This window comes from Budorcas taxicolor, chromosome 11 (assembly GCF_023091745.1).
Source record: "Budorcas taxicolor isolate Tak-1 chromosome 11, Takin1.1, whole genome shotgun sequence".
Lineage (NCBI taxonomy): Eukaryota > Metazoa > Chordata > Mammalia > Artiodactyla > Bovidae > Budorcas > Budorcas taxicolor.
The window spans coordinates 157,070,100-157,083,019 of NC_068920.1; the positions used below are offsets into that span (position 1 = coordinate 157,070,100).

The following is a 12,920-nucleotide window of genomic DNA, read 5'->3' on the forward strand; positions in this document are numbered from 1 at the left end:
GCAGACGTGGTGAATGTGATGGGAGGGTAGAACGGGGAACTGACCTAGCCAGAGGGGTCAGGAAAGCTTCCCTGAGAAAATGACCTTCGTGCTGACCCCAGAGGGATGAGGAGGAGCAAGCCAGGCCAAGAGGGAGGGGACGGACGTGCGCAGCTCACTCCTCTGCCCACTCAAGGACGTGGCTCCGGCCGCTCTTCCCCAGCTCCCCGGCATGATCACTTTTTCCCTATGATCATGATTTCTTTCAGCTTAAAGAAAATCCTCTCTTGACCTCATGTCCCTTCTCCAGCTACTGTTCCATTTCTCTGCTCCCCTTTTTAGCAAAACCCTCTGAAGAGTTGCCCACACCCTCCCCCACCATTTCCAGAAAGTTCTCTCTTGAGCTCATTCCCATCAGGCCTGCCCCCTCCCCTCAGTTCCGAGTGTCCTGGACAGGATCACCAGGGGCCTCTCTTCCCAGACCAAAGGCTCAGTTCTTGGTCCTCGCGGATGTTTCGCCTCTCAGCACTGCCGGACGTGGCAGATCACTCCCTCCTGGGACTTCCTTCCCCAAACTCCACCCTTTCCTCTCATCTCACTGGCTACTCCTCAGCCTCCTTTGCTGGTTCACCCCTCCCCACCCCCAGCCCAGTCCTATCCTGGGTGGGGAGGGGGTGGCAGGGGTCAGTCCTCAGACATCTGCTGTGATCATCTTGGGTGATCTCGTTCAGTCCAGTCTGAGGACTTCCCCCTGCCCCTCTTGAGTCCAGACTCATATGTCTATAACTGCCTCTTTGACATACGGGCATCTCAGCCATAACTTAGCCAGAAATGAATTCCTGGGGTTCCTCAAGTCTCCATCCCAAACTGTTCATCCCAGTTTTCCCTAGGTTAGCAAATGGCGACTCTGTTCTTCTCAGCCAACAAACTTGGAGTCGTCCTTGACTCCTTTCTTCCCATCATACCCCACATCTAAGTCACCACCAGGTTATCGCAGCAATATCCTGGGACTAGTCTTAGGATCCTACGGCTTCTCCCCGCCTCCCCTGGTACAGCCCACCTTCACCTCTCGCCTGGACCAGACTGGTCTCACTGCTCCTGTCCTCGTCTTTACAGGCTGTCCTCAACCCAGCAGCCAGAGTGAGCCTTTTAAAAAAGTCAAATCAGGTCAGTCTGGTGCTTAACGTGCTCTGGTGGCTCCTCGTCTTAGAGAAGCAGCTAACAGGTCTCTAAGGCCCCCCGCTCTGGCCCTGTTTCCTCCCTGACCTCATCTCCAACTCCTCTCATCCTCACTCACATGCTCCAGCCACGCTGGCCTCCTGGGTGTCCTTCAGGCTCGCTGATGGCGAGGGCCCTTTACACTTGCCCCAGTCCAGAACTCTCAGCCGCTTCCTGGATGCGTGCCCCCTCACTGCTCTCAGGGCTTTGCTGAAATAATCACCTTCCCAGTGACACCTTCCTGGCTTACTTAAAATTGTGACCTCGCCACCTTCCCCCTCCAGAGTCCATGTCACCATCAGACATGTGGTGTCTGTCTACCCATGCCTGTGAGCGAAAGCTCTCTGAGGGCAGGGGGCTTGCCTGTTTTCATCACTGCTCCCCCACCCCCTGCCCCCACAGTGCCTAACACAGGAGCTCAGTGAATATTTGTACACTGAATGGAAAGCCGCATCTACCAACAGTCGCCATGCAGTGGGGAGTGCTAGGAGGAGGGGCACGCAGGGCCAGAGGAGCCCAGGGCAAGTGACTGCCTGAGGGTGTGGGGGCGTGCACAGGAGACCATGAATCACATTTATTACTACCGTCCCTAACATCCACTTCCTGAGTGCTTGGTGTGTACCTCACCCTGCACTCAACGTTTTGCAAGGGTTTTCTGCTTCACTGAATTCTCACAATGTCTTTTTGGTAGATACCATTGTTATTTCCATTTTACAGATGAGGAAACCGAGACTCTGCAAGGCTAAGTGACTTGCTTAAGCTCACGAAGCTGGAAGGTAGCAGAACCAGGACTTAGCCCTAGCCTTATATACTCAAACCTTCAACTCTTAATGACTACGTAGAAATTTTCTTAATCTGGTTTCTAGTAGTAAAGTCATGACTTTCTGATTTCATGATAGTTTACACTAAAATAACAACCACAACCCAGAACCAGAAGGTTTTGTCTTCCCCAGACCCCTTTGGGGGTTTCTCTGGTGGGCAGCCTGGACAGCGGGAGGTTGCAAAACAGATCCTGTGCTCCCCAGGGCCACAATGAGCTGTTTTCCACTTGACTGGAAAGCCCCAGCTTGGTTCCGAAGGCTAGTCCAGGCCTTTTGGGCCAGGCAGATAAAGGTGTTAGGAGCCTCTGGCTTGGGTTGGACTGTGAGGTTAGGGCTGCAGTGACGTTGGTGGAAACCGGGCTGAGTTTGTGAGTGTTTGCCTAGTTTCCAAGCTCTTTAGCTGCTCCTGTGCCTGGGCCACACCCGACCACAACAATGGGGAGGAGCCGCCCTCTCAGCCTGGGCGGCTCACCTGCCTCTCTCTGCTCTGTGATGCTGATTGCACATGCCAGCGAGGGCTCCCCTTGGCCAAAAAACTGCCACAGTCCCAGGAGACAACTTGGCTCCAGGCCTCGAGACCTGGCGGGTGGCAGTGTTTACCATTGAGTCCTGTCCCTTCCCAAGTGTGGGCTCGCACGGCTTCCCTGGGCAAAGCTCTGTGCCCCTGGACTTAAGATCCTGAAGGCAGAGCCTCTTCTATGAGATGGGGTGATCCAACCCCTCTCCCACACTTGGTGAGGGCCACAGAAGTGCTTCTAAAACTAGAGGTGAAGATGTCATGATAGCTGTGTGAGAGCTCCAGCTGAGCCGAATGACAGCGTGTGTCATGTGCCAACACACACTCACGGGCTGTGTGTCCAGCACGTGCACCATCTCCTTGGATGCTACTATTCCCCACCCGCCGCCCAGGAGATCCCACGACCAGCTGTCTCATTTCACAGAGGAGGGCCTTGTTCTATGTTGCAGAGCTGGGCCTGCCCAAGAGGTCTGTCTGGCCTCACCTCCCACCCCAGGGGTTAGACTGGTCCTGGTTGTCACGGTGTCCCTAGCCTCTCACACGATGCTGGGCGCAGAGCGAGGAGCCTCCTGACGAGCAGACGCAGTCAGAGACTGTGCAGTCTTTAAAGAGCATTTCTTACAGTTGTTCGATTAAAAAGAGAACCAAACTTGATGGTTAACACTCGTTCGGTTTTTAGGTTCACAAGGCCCCTCACGTAACATTATCTCATGGAATCACCACGACATTTGGAGCTGCCCATTTTGAGGGTGAGGAAGCTGAAGCCCAAGAGGGTGTCAGGTAGCTTGCTCCCTGTTGCATTGCTGCTGGTGGGAACAGTCGTGAAGCTGCACAATTTGGGGTCTCACTGTCACATTTCCATGAGGCGTGGGCTTGGCAGGAGTGACGTGGAGCCAGGCGGGTTACAAGAAGAATGGGAAGGAACCAGGGCACTGTCTCAGGGAATCCAGTGAGACTGGTTCCCTCCAGGCTTATAAAGGGGGCCACCAGCACCCAGAAGGCTAAGTGATTTGCTGGGAGCACATGGCAGACAAGAGTCAGTGCTGACTCTGTCAAGAGCTGGGGTCAGCCTGACACCAAGGGCTGTGCCCCCTCTGGCTTAGAGTAATTGACTTTCCTTCAAGGTTCCAGCCCCCTTCCTTAGGTTTTTGCAAGTTTGGCAGGTCTTAATGGGCAGTAATGAGTTTGCTTACTTTTGCTCTCTTGGTATTTATTCAACTAATTGCATCCCAAGAGAAGGAACTCCCCTGCTACCCCAACCCCCAGCATTCCAACTGTCTTAGGCCCAGAGAAGGACTCGACTCTAATCAAAGAGATGCTCCTCAGTTTCTTCCTACGACCAACAGAGGAAAGCAAATCCAACTGTTTTCCTTGGCTTCAAAAGGAAAATAAAAGCCATTCTTGAAATTGCTTTTCCACATTGTATTGTGAGGAGTTTCCATTATGCATGGGTTTCCCTCCCCACAAGCGGGGCCGGTGTGACCGAGCCACGTGACGGGCTCTGCGCGCAGGGAGGCCACCTCCCCAAGGGCTTGGGTCCCACCCAGCCTCCAGTGGGCAGCTCTGAGCATCCCTGCTTGGCCTGCTGTGGTGGGGCCACACACCGTGGTCCACGTACCCTTTAGCACCGCAGCTCAGGTGGGGGGCCACTGTGTGGGAAGAACTGTTTTCATAAGACAGAGTTGTGGGTCCTACCCTGCGGCAAAAGCTACTTTCCTGAGGTCATCTTGTGAGTTCTCACCGCAAAGGGTAGGAATAAGACAATTTCAAAAATAATAGTGACAGCCAATTACCACTGTGACCCAAACACTTTATAAGCACTGCCTCACTTCATCCTCCCAACAGGCCTGGGAGGGAAACCGTTATTTCGGGGTGGCCATGCGTGGTGACCCAGGTTGTGTACTATGCAACTCTAGGGAGCACAGCTCACATTCATAGTCTTTGTAGTTTTGTATATTTAGATCACAGCAGTGTTCTAATTCTCACAAAGATGCTTTTAAGACTAATGGCAGAGCTGACAGTTGTTCCCGTTGCAGGCAAGGAAGCTATTAAGATTCAAAGTCCATGAGTCATTTTGTCCTAAGTCATCAGCTTAGCCAAGTAGCAGTTGGTAACAGAATCCCAATATACATCTGTGTTGAATGTATAAAAGTGACAGGGAAACTCAAGAGAGATTGTTCCCTGACAGCCACACGCCCTCTAAGGCAAGGAGGAGAACAGGAGAGCTCTTGGGACCCCCAGGACTGCTGACCCCAAATTGAATCAGCTCTCAGGATGGTGTTTCATCATTAGTCCATGTTGAATTCCTGGCTGGGGGCTCACAGAGCCTGCCCCTCCGTCCCCCTGCCCTGCCCCATCACTCTGTGATCACAGATGGAAGCCAGGTAGGAGTCCAGGCCAGAGGCCCTGAAGGAGGCCTGGGCAGGGGGCCTCTGCCAAGGCAGCAAGGGCATCTGGAACTGCCCCCTGGCCCAGTGCCCAGCTGGCCCCTGACAGGCAGCCGGGAACCTGAGCTGTGCTTGAGTGAGCTTGGTGGACCCGAGCATGAATCATGATGTTAAACCAGCATCAGGACAGAAAACAAAACAAAAAAAAATCAAAACTTCAAAGTTGACAAACGGTTTTTCCTGCTAAAGCTGGTTATGGGATATATGATGTGTCAGTCAGGTAGTACCAAACCAATTGGTAATCTGGAATGACAGAGGGACCCAGATAAAGGAATATTCCAGAATATACTGCCCTAGAGGGCCCAGCTGACCACATGACCAATGGGATAGATAATAAGAGCTGTCATTTGTTTGTTATAGACTTTCGGTGTGCTCAGCCGTGCTCTACCCCATTGACAACCTTATGAATAGGGGACTGGGCATGCTGGTTGGCCCCCCTTGAGGCCTGGTGTCTTATTAATTATTAATAGCACCCCATTTTATTCTCACAAGTGTCCTCATTGGGTAATAAACTATTTGGTCCCTTACCTAGGAGACAGGCATTATTATCTGCATTTGTAGAAGAAACCCAGGTCCAGAAACGTTAGGTCACTTGCCTAAGGTCCCTTGAAGGAAACATCGGGACTGGGAAGCCCATGTCAACTGCAAGGTCTGTGCCTTCACTTCGATCAGGAGCATCTCTCCAACCCATGTGAATAATAGGTGCCTGTCTGTTTGCTTAACGACCAGGATGCAGATTCCCTCTTAGTCATTCTTGACTGACAAAGTAGAAATGGCTTTCAGATCAGCACAAGGGTGAGTCTTGTTGGATGGTAGAAACAGCTGCTTGATCATCCAAGTGGTGAGACCCCAAAGTGGACATCTAGAATGCGCAGTGGTGTCCTCACCTTAGAAACCCGGGGGAAGGAACTGTGCATCGCTTGTCCTGGTGATTCACCGCCAGCCTGGAGGCCAGGGAGGGAGTAACCACATCTCCAACTGCCGTCCCCTCCCAGCCCGGGAGCCTGTGAATCATCCCCGCCAGAAGGCAGTGTGGGCACCCAGGGGGTCTGGAGCTGATTGCCAGACCCTGCCAGTCCAGCTCTCATAAGACCTTCGAATGAGCCATCTGTCCAGCCAGCCAGCCCTCCATCCATTTAGCCTTCTGAGCCAACCAGCCATCGTGTGTTGCTACAGTTAGGGTCCAGCCCTGTCCTGGGTGCTGGGAACACGGTCAAGCCAGAGAAGCAGGAAGTGTAGGACTGTACAGATTTGCCGGGAAGAGCGGCAGTGGAGGGTCGAACCTGCCTGACACGGTTGCCCCTGGTGCGTTGCTGGCTCCAGGGCAGGGCTGAGCTCATGCAGGAGGTGGGTTGTGGTCATCCTGTGAGGTCATCATGTTAGGAGAGGATGTGGTTCAGGATCGGGGAGCTGGTTGCCTTTGCCGGGAGACAAGGATGCCGCTGTTCCTTTTCCATAGTACATTATTTTGGAGCCATCTTGAAAGATCCCAAAGCCTGCACACTGATCCCTCGGGTGCCAAGAGCCCCGGCCAGCAGAGCAGGGGTGGAGAGCTGCAGAAGCCATTTCAGAGCCCAGCTCCTGAGTTGGCTGCTGCATTTCCGGCCGTGCCTCGTGTGCTCTGGGGCCTTCGATCTGAGGGGACAGATCCAAGAGAGCCAGGGAGCAGCCAGGGACTGGGTGGACAGCGGTGCCCTGGGGCGGCTTCCTGGGAAATCCAAACCTTGCCTGGGGCTGCTCTTCCAGCCAGGCTGAGTGGCCGGCCCCACGACCACCTCGGCCCTGTTGCAGGGCCCATCCCCAGCACAGGGACAATGAGCACGTTGTGCCTCCGTCCCCGATCCCAGCAACTCTATAAGGCAGGGGCCGTGATAATCCCCGTTTCACAGATGAGGAAACAGAGATAAGGGTGGAGCCTTGCCCAGACCTCAGAGCTCCCAAGTAGTGGAGCTGGGCTTGGAAGAGATGTGTTGGCTCCAGAGCCAGCTTCCTTACCCACACGGGCCTTGCTGGCCTGCCTACTGCTCCAGGCCTATCTTTCTAAACCTCACAGCCTCACAGGCCTCGTCAGTGTCCTGCTGGAAGGCAGAGCCTGTGTTGTCCTGCCTCCCTGCCCCTGCGCGTGCTGTTCTTTCTGCCTCGGCACCTTCCCCATGTCCTGCCTTCCTTGCCCGTTGACCTTCTCGGTGAAGCCGGCCATTCTTGGGGAGGGGCCCCCTCTCTCCTCCAGCTTCCAGGAGCAGCCCTGGCTGCTTCTGTCATAGCACCGGAGACCCAGCTTGTCATCTGGTTCTCTGCCCAGACTATGGGCTTCTTAAAAGTGAGGTCAGGGTGGTTTCCCGCTCTGAATACCCAGTAGCCAGGATGGCACCTGGGTTACTAAACAGAAAATTCAAGGCATTCCCTCAATGAACAAACTTCCTGAGCATTTCTCTGGTGCCAGCCACTGTGTTGGGGACCAGATAGATCAGGAGCAAGGGAGATGCCTGCCCTCAATGGGCCACAGGAGTAGGTGAGACAGAGAGCAGGTGCTGGTGACACTGGGTACCAGGCCCCCACAGGGTGGCTCAGGGGGCTGGGAGCACAGCCGGGCTGGAGCTCTGTGGCAGCTGGAGGCGAGAGACTCGTTCGTCTGGGTCTGCGGCTCCGTCCTTCCTTCCCTCCCTCTTTCATTCATCCAGATCCCTTCCCTGCCTGTCCCTGAGTGGGTCCTGGAGGTGAGCGATGACAGAGATTCCACCGTCTGCTCGCAGAGGCTGGAGGTGGACCATCTCCGGCAGGACTTTGGTCGTTCCTGGAGCCGGGCGGGTCCTCAGGCGTCTCTCAGAGACAAGAACCAAGTTCCTTCTGGGCTTTCCTGAGGTGGTCTTGGGCGTGCCTTTCTGGGGGAAGTTGGGGGGCTCTGGGGCTGCTGGCCTCTAGAAAGTCTGGTTTCTCCAGAGCGTTGACCCGACACAATAGCTTGATTGTGAGAGGCCTGGCTCCCCCCACCCAGCACGTTAACACATCTGTGATCAGAGTGTGTGCTTACAGTTGATGTGTACGTGTAACAGGACATTGTAGCATTTTAGTGTGCCCCCCACCCCGCAAGGCTGTTATTAAGGCAGTCATATGGCTTGGAGTTGTGTGGGAATGTGGTTTTTGTCACAGAAACTACCCTCAGAACGAGGTTCTGCTGTGACCCTTCTACCACCGCAAACTGCTTGCTGCCAGGATCTGAATGACCCCTCTATTTGGGGTGTTTTATATAAATTCACAAAAAAAGAAATGCTATTCAATGAATTGATTCATTCTTGAGATTGCCGCAGTGTGTTTGTCCAGGCTGGCAGTGGGCTGGGGCAGGATGGGCCCAGATCTGGGTTTGAATCCTCGCTTTTTTGGCTCACCGGTGGAGAGACCGTGGCAGAAGCGCTGCACCCCCTGACCCTCAGTTTCCTCTTCTGTAAAATGGGACAGTACCGCTCATCTCACAGGTCTCTCTCAGCACCACACGCCTCCTCCCTACGAGTCTCCCACTGCTGTGAATTAGATTCACCTTCTGCCTCTTCCCACTGGGCTGTAGGCTCAGGCAAGTAGAGCCCCTCCTCCCCCGTCTGACTGCTCTCGATCGAGATGGGTTTGGGTGAAGTGGGCTGTGACTCAGAGAGAGGCTAGAAGCCGAATGTGCTCGCCTTGGGCGGGGCTGCTGCCGGCTCTGTTTGTTCTGCTGGGGCTGCCAGTCGCAGCTCCCGGGTCTTTTCTCGGGAATTGCTCAAGTGTGGCCAGTGCAGGCCCTGAAGACCCGAGCTCAGGCTCTGCGGCCCTTGGAGTCTCTAAGCAGGGACTTGGGAAACGGTCCCTGGATGACTGGGGGCCCAAGGCTCTGCCCTGAGCTGGTGCAGTTCCATGGTGCTGCCGTGAAGGGTGGTGGGGGGGTGAGGGGCAGCCACACAGATCACCAGGTGTGCAGGGTTCAGAGCTAAGACAGCCTGGCTTGGAATCTGGTCCCACCTCTCATTAACTGTACCACCACAAGCACGCTATGTAGCCGTGATGAGGCTCAGTTGCAAGAGGGGTGGTGATGAGGCCTGTACTGTCTCAGAGGTAGACTTCTAGGACAGATGGCGCACCCAAATCGGGTGAGCACATGGCTTTCAGATGTAGTGGTACAGCGTCTCTAGGACACCAGCCAAACCAAAAGCCGTGAGACGCTTTGAACAGGCCAGTGAAGTGAGGCGGGAAAAGGCATGGCCTGCGGAGCCGCACCAACCAGTTCAAGTCCCACAGAATCATCAGCTGTATGCCCTTGGTGCTCAGGTTGCTCACCATCTCTGAGCCTTTGTTTTGTCCTCTGTCAAATGGGACGCTAAAACTGAAACCTACCTCCTGAGGTTGTAGCAAGGATGAAATGAGATATGTGTGTGCCTTACTTAGCCCAGTGGTACTTAGTAAATCACTGTGGGATGGAGGAGTGGAGGAAGAGATGGCTTAGTTGCTCTTCCCAGTAGGTTGTAGCGAAAACCCCTCCTGGACCATGTGCTTCACACACCTTTGCCTGCCTTTACTGAGTAATGAATAGCTCACTCATGTTAGGCTCGTGAGGTCAATCAGAGCCTCTGCTTGGCCCAAGCTGTCCAGGTGGCGCTAGTGATAAAGAACCTGCCTGCCAATGCAGGAGACATAAGGGACTCGGGTTCAGTCCGTGGGTTGGGAAGATCCCCTGGAGGAGGGCATAGCAACCCACGCCGGTATTCTTGCCTGGAGAATTCCGTCAACAGAGGAGCCTGGCCGGCCATAGTCCAAAGGGTCACAAAGAGTCAGACACGACAGAAGTGACTTGGCACACATGCACTCCCAGAGAGCAGAGTGAGCCGCTATGGATCCAGGCTTAAGCCAGGAAACCTGCAGCTTCCACAGCCCCAGAGGCCGTGTGCTGGAGAAGTGTCTGTTCAATGCCAGCTTTTCCAAATGCTTCCAAGAGTTCAGGGACCACTGAGAGCTCTGGGGCCACAGGAGTGAAGCCACTGTCCTGGGCTAAGATGCACCATTGTTGGCCGGTATGAAGTCCACTGGACTTGGCCATCTTGTGGACAGATTTGGTGATTGGGGTGGAGACTGGGGGAGGGGTCGCTGCCTCTCCTTTGCAACCCCAGGACAGGCCTGGCATTGGTCTTCCTGCTGTGGACCCTGGAGCAGTGCAGCGGTAGCTCACTTGCCTCGCCAGCTGGTTCAGGTGAGAGGACCAGCGGGCAGGGGTACAGTGCCCTGCAAGGGGTAGGATGCTCTTCCTGTAGGGGTGGGATCAGAAGCACCTGTGGTCCTTTTGTTGGTACATTTACACTCCTCCTCCCTGTGAACTTCCAGGACTTGGACATGTGGCCCCAACATGAAGCCCCCCTCCACAGGCTCCTGGGAGGCCCCCCAGTGTGGTTGGAGGTAGTGGTCATAGCCTTGGCTGGGCCTTTCGGAACTTCTGACAACCCCAGCAGGACGTGTCCAGAGTCCGGCTCTCTGCTCTCCCCTGTGTGATTCTAATAGTTATGGCTCGTAATACTCAGAGGTTTTCTGAGGCTTTGCCACACACCAGGCACTGTGCTAAGGTGTTCCGGGTCATGCTCCTGTGCTCCTCCTGGAGAGTAATGGTGTGTGGCTCAGAGTGCTGGCTCAGACACTGGTGCCGACACGAAGCGTGTGGCTTTGGACACAACACTTAACCTCTGTGCCTCAGTCTCCTCACCTGTGAAATGGTGATGACTAACAAGTACCTGCGTTACAGGGTAGTTGTGGAGGACTCTACCAGTTGGTGAGTGCCATGTAAGTGCCCTGAGAGAAGGGCACTACTGTTATCCCATTTTACAGATAGGGAAACTGAGGCTTAGAGAGGCTAAATGATCAGCAAGCGTCACTTGGCTCTAGGAAGAAGAGCTAGGGTCTCAGCCTAGCTTGTGAGCCCTACCTCCCTCTGTCTCAATTTAGAAAAATACATGTGGGGAGCATTTGGCCAGCTTTGGAAGTGGCATTCTCAACTTTCCGCAGAGCCCTGGTGAAAGGAGATCCTTCTCTAAGTAACCGAACTGGCCTCTGGGAGCTCTCCTAATCCACAGCAGAGGCAATTGCTGACCCGTGACACACATATCACAGAGGAGAAGGGAGGGATCAGCGAAGAATTTCTGTTTGGAAATGTTATCTAACGAGTGCTTTCAAGGGACTCGGAATGCAGAGCCTGCGCTGTCCTGCTGACTGGTGCAGGGAAAGCCTCATCCTCCCGGGTCCTGGCCAGCCCACGGACAGCCCGCTGGAGACCCGGGGCCCTGCCCCGTCCTGTCCCCTGCGAGGAGGGTCCAGGTGTCCTGGGACGCGCCCGGAGATCAGGGCAGTGTGGAGGCACAGAGGCTGTGCCTCCGGGCTCTGGATCCCTCAGCTCCTCTCCTCCCGGGCAGGGGCGGGAGCGGAGTTTGCTCAGCCCCCGGGGACCTTTCTGAACAAGGGCTCCTGGCACTCGCAGGACAGCTTTTGCTTTTGCTGTTGCCGCAGTAGAGTCGCCAGCCAGAGTGCACGGGAACCCGAAACAGAAAAACAGCTTCGCGAGTCCTCGGGCCAGCCCGGCTGGCCGCGACGCCTGGGCCCGCTGGCCCGTCAAGGGAACCGCTCCACACAAGCTCACAGCCGCGCACACACCCCGCACCCGGCAGGCTGAACCCTGCCGGGAGCCGCCTGCCTTCACCCTAAAGGCTCTTTGTCTGAAGGAGAGTGAGGCTTACTGATGAAGCCCTTACAAGCCCAGCCATGACCTCACGGCCCCCCAGCCCCACCCGCCGAACACCCCGCTCTGCCCAGGTGTCCACAGGTCCTGTGCCGGCAGCTGCTGTGTTGGGCTCCCAAGTGAAAGCAGGAGGGCCCAGCTGCAAACACCCCCCTCCCCAGCTGGAGGGGGTCAGAGTTCTTGAACCTAGAGACCCAGGGCCAGCTGCTGCCTCTCACCCCGTGTCCCTCAGGGTGCCATAGAGCCCACCCCTTACCTCGTCCCTCCTGCCTGGCTCCGGGGCCGCTCCTCACATGCTTCACTCGGCCGTCAGCGGGGCAGCCTGGCCATGGCCTCCAGGAGGGGTCCCCAAGTCACAGACCAGACCCAGTCGGCCGCCGAGTAGTCCTGCCTCACTGGCCTCTGCTTGCTCCAAAGCGGGGCTCCAGCCAGGGAGTGGGGCTGGCTGGGGGTCCTGCCGTGCAGCTCACAACCTGCCTTCTCTCTCGGGGGCAGGCTGCTGCCCCACTGCCATGCTCTGCAGGTCCGGGGCTCAGGCAGCACCACTCAGGGCTCAGGGTCCATTCTCGGCTGTGGGCAGCAGCCTCACTTGAACTCCCAACTCCTTTGTGGAGCCTTTACATGCTGCCGGAGGAAACTGTGAGCACAGCCTGACCCTGGTTGGCTGCAGGCACTTCTCTCCACCCACCAGTGCAAGAGGATCCCCCAGGCCCCAGAAAGGCTCCGGGCCTCCCCTCAGCCCCAGACAGAGGCGGGCCGCCCGGTGATGTCACACTAGCTCCGGCCCCAGCTGGCCCGGCCCCTCCCGCCCCAGCCTGCTTTGGCGGCTTCTCCGGGCCCTCTCCTTCCTTGGCATGAGCAGCCTGGCCAGCTCTGCTCCCTGGCCCAGCCGCTTCCAAAAGCCCGGGCAGCCCCGGGTGCGCTCTGCCGAGGCAGAGAGCATCCCCTCTGACTCAGGTAATGGATTTAGGTCCGCCCCAGCTGTGCAGGCAGCCGGGAGCCGGGTCCTCCCCTGGGTCGCTTCCTGTCCGCTACTCTGCCCTGCAGAGCCCCGGGTGTGTGTGTTGGGGGGGGGGGGGGGGTGCGTGTAGGCAGGGCAGTCCCGCACAGACAGCCTCTCCCCATCAGCCTCCCTTCTTGGAGACTTCCCTCACCTCTGAACCCTGTGGGGAGGAGCCCCAGGCTGTCTTCACAGA

At 56.1% G+C, this 12,920-nt stretch overlaps 2 protein-coding genes across 4 annotated transcripts in view; one reads left to right on the top strand and one right to left on the bottom strand.

The window, feature by feature from the left end:
- The window catches only part of ANGPTL2 (angiopoietin like 2), a 36,164-nt gene extending 23,715 nt beyond the window's left edge, over nucleotides 1–12,449 (bottom strand). The window contains exon 1 of the mRNA XM_052647835.1: nucleotides 11,981–12,449. The gene's annotated coding sequence lies outside the window, so the exon portion shown is untranslated. The remainder of the gene's footprint in view (nucleotides 1–11,980) is intronic.
- The window catches only part of RALGPS1 (Ral GEF with PH domain and SH3 binding motif 1), a 300,327-nt gene that overhangs the window by 180,596 nt on the left and 106,811 nt on the right, over nucleotides 1–12,920 (top strand). The window lies entirely within an intron of this gene.